This window comes from Octopus bimaculoides, chromosome 19, assembly GCF_001194135.2.
Source record: "Octopus bimaculoides isolate UCB-OBI-ISO-001 chromosome 19, ASM119413v2, whole genome shotgun sequence".
Classification (NCBI taxonomy): Eukaryota; Metazoa; Mollusca; class Cephalopoda; order Octopoda; family Octopodidae; genus Octopus; species Octopus bimaculoides.
In genome coordinates, this window is record NC_068999.1 from 4681491 (window position 1) to 4689477 (window position 7987).

The window sequence follows — 7987 nt, forward strand, 5'->3', positions numbered from 1 at the left end:
TTTACGTTCTGAGTTCAAATTCCGCCGAGGTCAACTTTACCTTCCATCTTTTCGAGGTCGATAAAATAAGAACCAATTGTGTACCGGGGGTGTCGATGTCATCGACTAGTTCCCCCACCCCCACCCATCAAATTTCAGGCCCTTGTACCTATAGCAGAAAGTATTATTAAGGCAATGAAAGGCGGCGAGCTGGCAGAATCGTTAGCACGCCGAGCGAAATGCTTAGCGGTATTTCGTCTGTCTTTACGTTCTGAGTTCAAATTCCCCCGAGGTCGACTTTGCCTTTCATCCTTTCGGGCTTGATAAATTAAGTACCAGTTGCGTACAGGGTCCGATCTAATCTACTGCCCCGTCTTGTGCCTTGAGTAGAAAAGAATATCTACTCAGTTGCCTTTGTATTTTCTGATCCTCCACCAACTGAGTCCTATCCAGTCATCTTGTGCATACTGTGTCTATCTATCTACCTAGTCGACATCTACACACAGTATCTGTCTATCCTTTCACTATCTACATCCTGTATTATGTCTATACAACTAATCAACACTTCCTAATTGTAGGCGGCATTTCAACTTACAAAAGGAAACCGACTTCGAGATAAAACTGAAAGCCACGTGAACATGTTAACAACCATTGTAGTTATTGAATTCTGAACACTTTTGCAGCAAAAGAAAGAGGGGGAGGAGGAGGAGGAAATACGAATCAATAGTGTCCTCATCGATATCAAATCACCTATTTTATTTATTCATCTTCTTCAGTCTTCTTCATATTCTTCCAATTCGAGCAACTTCCACCTCCACTTTCTCTTTTGCGAAGACATACATTGTACTCGTACCACATTTCTAACACTGAAGCCCCCACTCGAACCCACCTCCTCTCTGTTTGAAATTCAAAGCAGAACTATCGGCGAACAACAATCACGTGTGTAAAATCTTCAAAGGTGATTTTTAACTTGCCGTCATCTTTAGAATTTTACTGCTCTATGATTAGATTTTGGTTTTTTGACCCACATTGGTGGAGGAAGACAGTTTGATGATACCGTGTGTGTGTGTGTGTATGTTTGTGTCTATATATTTGTGTGTGATGTATCTATATGTATACTGCATGTATGAATGCATATATCTGAATGTTAGTGCCTATATGCGTGTGTGTATATGTGTGTGTATATGTGTGTGTGTATGCTTTCTTCCTTCAATTCTAGCCCAATCCTACAAAACTATTTTTACGTCTACATTCTTTTTCTTCTCTTCCTCTCTTTATCTTTTACTCTCTTTCTCCCTCTCTCCGTTTCTTTCTCTCTCTTTCACTTCCTCTCCCCCATCCCCCTCCCTCTTCCTCCTCTCTCTCTCTCTCTCTCTCTCTCTCTCTCTCTCTCTCTCCCACTTTCTCTCATAATTCTATTGTTTCCCCTATATTTTGGTCGCCTTAGTTTCATTCGCCCCTACATTCTTAATTATCTTATATTTTAAATTTTACTTTTGTTTTACGGTTCGAATGGTAATTTTGGAACCGACATTTACCTATCACTACCGTCACCATCCTCCTCCTCCTCCTCCTCCTCATCATCATCATCATCATCACTACCATCATTATCATGATCACAACCACTATCATCCTCACCACCATCACCTCTATTATTATCATCATCATCACTATAATCATCGTCATCATCATCATCATCATCATCATCATCATCATCATCATCATCATCATCATCACTATAATCATCGTCATCATCATCATCATCACCACAATCTTCACTATCATTAGCATTCCCCCCACTTTCTCGTCTTTCATCCCCACGTAGCCCATACTGCATCCACCCCACCTCACATCCCACACTGACGTTTACTCCACAGTTCTTCAAAAAATCCTAACTCACAGGTGCGCGCGTGCGCCGAAAATTCCCTCTTCCCTGCACTGCCGGTAGTTAAAGGAACGTCAACCACCTTGATCATCTCGATATCGTGGAACGTGTGATAGCCATGGATATTATTTCGCCTTTCTGGAACTCACTTCTATCCTTTTGTTTACGACTCGTTCAAGATATTCATTCATTCAAGCTTTCTGTTAGTCAACATCTTTTGAATATGTGGACCCTTTTCATTCTTTGCAGTCCCTTACGCTACGGTGGTCTCAAGCCGTGTTTCGGACAAAATCGTATTAAAAATAATAATGAAATACAGATCGAAAGAATAAATATCTTACCTTGAAAATAAATCCCATTTAGTCTGAAAACCTGAATGGCTATTGCGATGACACTTTGTCGAGATATAAACCTGAAATAGATAGATTAATTAATTAATTAATTAATTAAATAAACATCAATATTTCGAGCAGACTTAAATCAAATACATACAGGAGATTGACAATAAGATTGTTTTAGCCGGGAATGGTTAAGGCTGTTATATTCTGAGAATATCGATAGAATCAGTTGTCATATTCGAGACAGCTCAGAAATATAACTCCAGTTTTTTTATATTACAATTTGACTATCATTAATTAAAGGCCGGGAGCTGGATTATCATCCTTGTTATTATCATGGAACGACCAAAAACGTACTAGCTTTTAATGATGCTTCTGTGCACCATTATCACAATATATACTTTCTGGGAAAGCAAAAATGTTGGACAAGATATATATAGGTGAGATCGATCTATCGACCTATTCATCTCTTTCTTTCAATATATATGTATACACAGAGAGAGAGAGAGAGAGAGAGAGAGAGAGAGTTAATTAAATAGATAGATCGATAGATAGATGAATGTATGTTTGTGTATACACATATCTGTATATGAGCACACAGATATGCTTAAACATGCATCCATGTACATTTGCAATCAGTTAAACATTCTAACACACCACACACACACACACACACACATACACACACATACACACACATTTATATATAATTACATGACTCAGAGAATGTCTTTGTGTGTGAGGCTCTGTGTGTGTGGGTGTGTGCATGTGGGTGTGTGTGTGTGAGTACTTGCATGTAAAACTGAAAGAGGTGCAACAAAAGAAACGTGAAGATGCAATATCGGAACAACAAAGCTCGACTAGAGTCTTTGTTATGGCAGCGATTGCAAACGAAGACATTGTCTTTGTGGAGCAGACGATCAGTCGAGGCATTGTGCAGACGACAGTTTCCTGCAACGTTAATTGGGCGAGCGAATCACGTGGTATAATGATGGCGTCTTATGATAAATGCAGTGAGATTTGATGTCTGTATAAGGTGTAGTATTGTTAGTAAATGGTTCAATATTAAGCTGATCTGATTACGGCTTTGTTTTCGTTTGTTGCCTTTTTGTGTTGTTTTACGCTGAGGAATGTGTCATTGTAGAAAATTGTCGACAGATGAAGATTTTTTCTATTCCGTGGCAGCAGTAATAATAACAACAGCAACAACAATAATATCATGCTGTAATACGGACAAAAGCAATCTCTGTTTCATTTACAACAGTCACATCAACCGACAAATCGTGAAAATTACCAACAGCAATAGTAAGAAGCCATGCATAATAACTGCGTCGATCATAACAAAAGCATCGACATTATTAACTACAATGGATTACACGAGGGAACTTCTACGTTGTCACCAGACTGGCAAAAAAATAGCAGTGAAATCTCCCTCAATTTCCACCGTTTTTGTTCTGAAAAGAGAGGATATATTAATGTAGTCTCAGATACACAATGCTTAAGTGAAGGTTGTATTAATCGAGACTTGGATGGAGTTGTTTAAAAATAAGTCTGATTAATCAGAGTTAAGCTGGTGTTGAACAATAAGAGCCACAGCATCAACATCACAACAATACAGATACCACCTCCAGCACCAGAACGATATTAGTACCAGAAACACCACCACAACAACAACAACCATTGCTACAGTAACATCACCAACCACGTGCACAGTAACGATTTAACTTCGCTGTCACTTGATATGTAGTACTAGGCTTCGCTAATTGTTTTAGGTGCTTATATAGTCGCGAGCAGACTTAAATACAGTCCTCACCTTGTCCCATGGGAACGTCGAGGGTGTAGCTGTTGGAACAAGAAAGGGCAACCGACTGGTTCTCATTTGCAGCTGGGTAAACTGAAGCAACGTGAAATGAGCACACAGATATGCTTAAACATGCATCCATGTACATTTGCAATCAGTTAAACATTCTAACACACCACACACACACACACACACACACACACACACACACATACACACACTCCCAATGTTCTTAACCAATAAACCTGTCTCATTCTTTCACAACAGCAACAATCCTAATAATGGCTTCAAATTTCGGCACAAGGCCAGCAATTTCGGAGCTGAAGGAAAGTCAATAGTATCGGCCCTAGAGATCAAGTGGTGTTTATTTTATCGACCCCGAAAGGTTGAAAGGCAAAGCCGACCTCAGCAGAATTTGAACTTAGAACGCAAAGACCGGCGTGTTAACTATTCTGCTAGCTCGCCGCCCTGGCAGCGATACAAATAATAGCCACCTTAACCAACGCCACGACAGCAACGTCATTTATCCCTATAACTTTACGTATACGGCCGTAATTCTCTTTTAAACTTTAAAATAACTTACTCCATCTCTATTTGTCACTCCGCTGATCTGTGTTGCTACCCACCAAATAATTCATAATTTCATGAACATTTGTTGAGCATTTAGCTAGTGAAAAACACCCCGCTAAGAGTAATTATCCGGTACCCCGCAGGGGTACGTTCTTCTCTTAATATCGAGTGTTATTAAATGAAGACATCTATAGATGTTTTGTTGTTTCTTGTCGTTTTTCTGTTTTTTCTACTTTGTAGACATAATAAATGTCTGCTAAACAGGGACAAACAGACAACATGACAGCTTATCAGTATGACAGACAGACAGGCAATATGACATCAAATGTTATTTATGTTTCTTCGTTTTGTTTTTATCATTTGTAAATCTCAGAAATGTCTTAAAGAGATTAAAAAGAGATTAAAAATGGCGAGGCAGCCATTATTGTAAAGTATTGAATCAGTTGAGAGATGTTTGTGGGGAATTCGGCGGTGAATATAACCGAAAGAGAATGAAAGATAGGAGAGAGGAGATTAATGGAAAAGGGGGAAGAGGAGAGACTGGAGCAGATTAGTGAGGGGTGGATTTAAGAGGTGGGAGAGTTTGAGAGTAAGAAGAAAGTCGAAAGGGGTGTGAAGAGAGAGAGAGAGAGAGAGAGGCGCGGGGAAAGAGACAGAGAGAACAAAATGAGGAAAGTGGAAGGGGTAGTGGAAAGAAGAGACAGAGGAGGAGGGTGGACAGAAGAGGAGAGGGAGGAGGAAGTAAGAAAGAAGAGAGAAGAGAGATGTGACAGGAAACTGAAAAATCAAAGAAAATCCGAGAGAAAGACATATGTATACATGCATATACATACCTATACACATACACACACACACATATACATACATACATACATACATACATACATGCATACATATGCGTGCGTGTGTGTGTGTTTATATGTATCCATGTATATGCATGCATGTGTGCATTTATGTGTATATATTTGTGTATCAGTGTGTGTATGTATGCATGTATGTCTGTTCATATATGTATGCTTGTACATCGTATGCCCGTGTGTATGCGCCCACGCCTGTATGTGTATCCATCTGTCTGTATACGTAAGTATGCTTGTATGTTATAAGTACGTATGTGTAGGCTGAAACATACGAATAGAAGAACTGGCATCGCTATCGCTGTCGTGACCATCACTGCCAACGCCATCGTACATTAAATACAAACCACCAGGAAAAATTATGGGGTGACTTCAGACAGCCTCCACACGGTTGCCTGATCGGCAAGAAATAACAGTTAAATCTTCCTCGAATCACAACTTACACACCGTGTACGAAATAGAACATCACGCTGGACAATGTGGTCTTAGATTCCCAGCACATGGGACAAAGATGGGCTGGTCACTATTGGAATACCTTCGATCATGTCTCTGCTTGATGTGGGTTGATCTGGAGCCAAATAAAAAAACTATGTGATGTTTGTCATGATAGAACGCTTGATCTCTAGATTAGTACCTGATCATCGCACTACAGGATCAAGTTGCTACATTGACATCTCATTATATGACCACCCCGGTCCATTACTAACTGGTCACACTTCTACACCTCGAGGTTTTCTCCATCTTGCAGTCTATCATCAACAACTTGGTTTTATAAAATACAGCACAAATTCGAGGTAAAAAATAAACACAGAGATGGTATTAGTTTCGCGTAGAGGAAATGGGGGAAAATGGAAAGACATGCCGTTAACATTTCGCGTATTCACTCTTCTTCTGAAAGATAGGAGAGAAATGGAGAGAGAAAAAAAAGGAATGAGAAGGAAAACTGGAGAAATAAAAATGCACGTATATCCAACCGTCACCACACGGTTAGAAAATATATATCTCACTACATATATCATGACTGTCCGCCAAAGGACCGTATCAAGAAAACGCACCGTTCTACAATGACGCCCTCCATAAAAGTGGATTTAATGACGAGATAACTTACACCCCTTCTATTGATCCGTGACACAAGTGAGGTAACCGATGCAACCGGCCTCGCAAGATGACCTGGTGTTATCCCCGCTACAACAAAGATGTCATGAATTCCATTGCAGGGACTTTCCATGATTTCCACAGTAGGGACTTTCTTTTTTGTACGATAGCACTTTCCCCACAGCATTACTACAACAAAATATTTCATGCAAACACAGTTAAACTCTCATATTCAGCCACCACAGTATCACTAGAGCCAAACATTAAACAAGACACATCCATTAGCCATAATCACACCATACCAAACTTAAACTTGCACACAGGCACGCACGCACACTAACAAACTAAAATATGTGCGATTAACATGACTACCCAGCTTCTTTGGAACTTATACGCATGCGCACACAATGCGACCCTGAAGATCTGAGTTCAGTAAGTATTAATCACTCGCCCTGTGTAACAGATAAGCTTTCTGTAGAGTGTTTTGCTAGTAATAAACATCGGCCCTCTGACAAACACGTGCATTGAGTCCTCATTTGAACAACGGCCTTCCCATCTACGTATTTGGCATATTCCATTTGTCTCGCTCCATCACTATTCCGCTACATCTCTAGCTCACACAGCTATTTCGCTAGTGGTTCAACAAACACGTCACAAGCAATGTTCTTCATATTTGCCAAAGTTATTTATGCTCAACAGACTTTTCAGCCTTCTTCATCATTCAATTTTGATTTGTCCTGTCAGAAAGATTAACCCACCATTTAAAATCACAGCGAAAACTGTTTTCAAATGTCTCTTTTACTTAATAAAACAAATTTTACGTTTCTAGATGGCTGCTCGGCGGAATGGCAGGCCGTAGCTGATGTTCTATTGATGTTGCATGCGTCGGTATATTAACGACGTTGCTGTTAGCATCTCAAATTATTGATCTTGGCATCACTTGAATAGATTTCATAGTTTCAATAAAGTCTCTGCATAAATTCTTGAAATCTTAAAATCAGAGAATGCCAGAGTTGAGAAATCGCTCAACAGAAGAGTACCTTATGCATACATATATATATATATATATATATATATACAAATACGTACGTACATACATATATAAATATATGCGTCTATGTATGTTGGTGTCAAGAGGTGTATGTATGTGTGCCTGTGTGTGTCTGTGTGTGTGTGCGTGCGTATAATAGAAGTCGTATCGCTTGTTGTGATCACTTTGTGACAAAGCTTTTTCCAGAACAATAACTTACTGATAATATTAAGCGGAAACTGTCAAAATATAAATTGCGGATTCATTTATATTGCTGAGAACAACATGTCCATGGAATTATCTGTGATTATAATAAATAATATACACTATAGGACGTGACAATGTATATATATATATATATATGTATATATATATATATATATATATGCACATAGATACATGAAATAGATAGGTAGGTAGGTAGGTAGATATATA

At 39.2% G+C, this 7987-nt stretch overlaps 1 protein-coding gene across 1 annotated transcript in view; it reads right to left on the reverse strand.

Moving 5' to 3' along the window:
- LOC106872700 (arrestin domain-containing protein 4) overlaps nt 1-7987 on the reverse strand; it is a 173149-nt gene that overhangs the window by 89885 nt on the left and 75277 nt on the right. The window contains exon 2 of the mRNA XM_052974887.1: nt 2206-2276. The gene's annotated coding sequence lies outside the window, so the exon portion shown is untranslated. The remainder of the gene's footprint in view (nt 1-2205; nt 2277-7987) is intronic.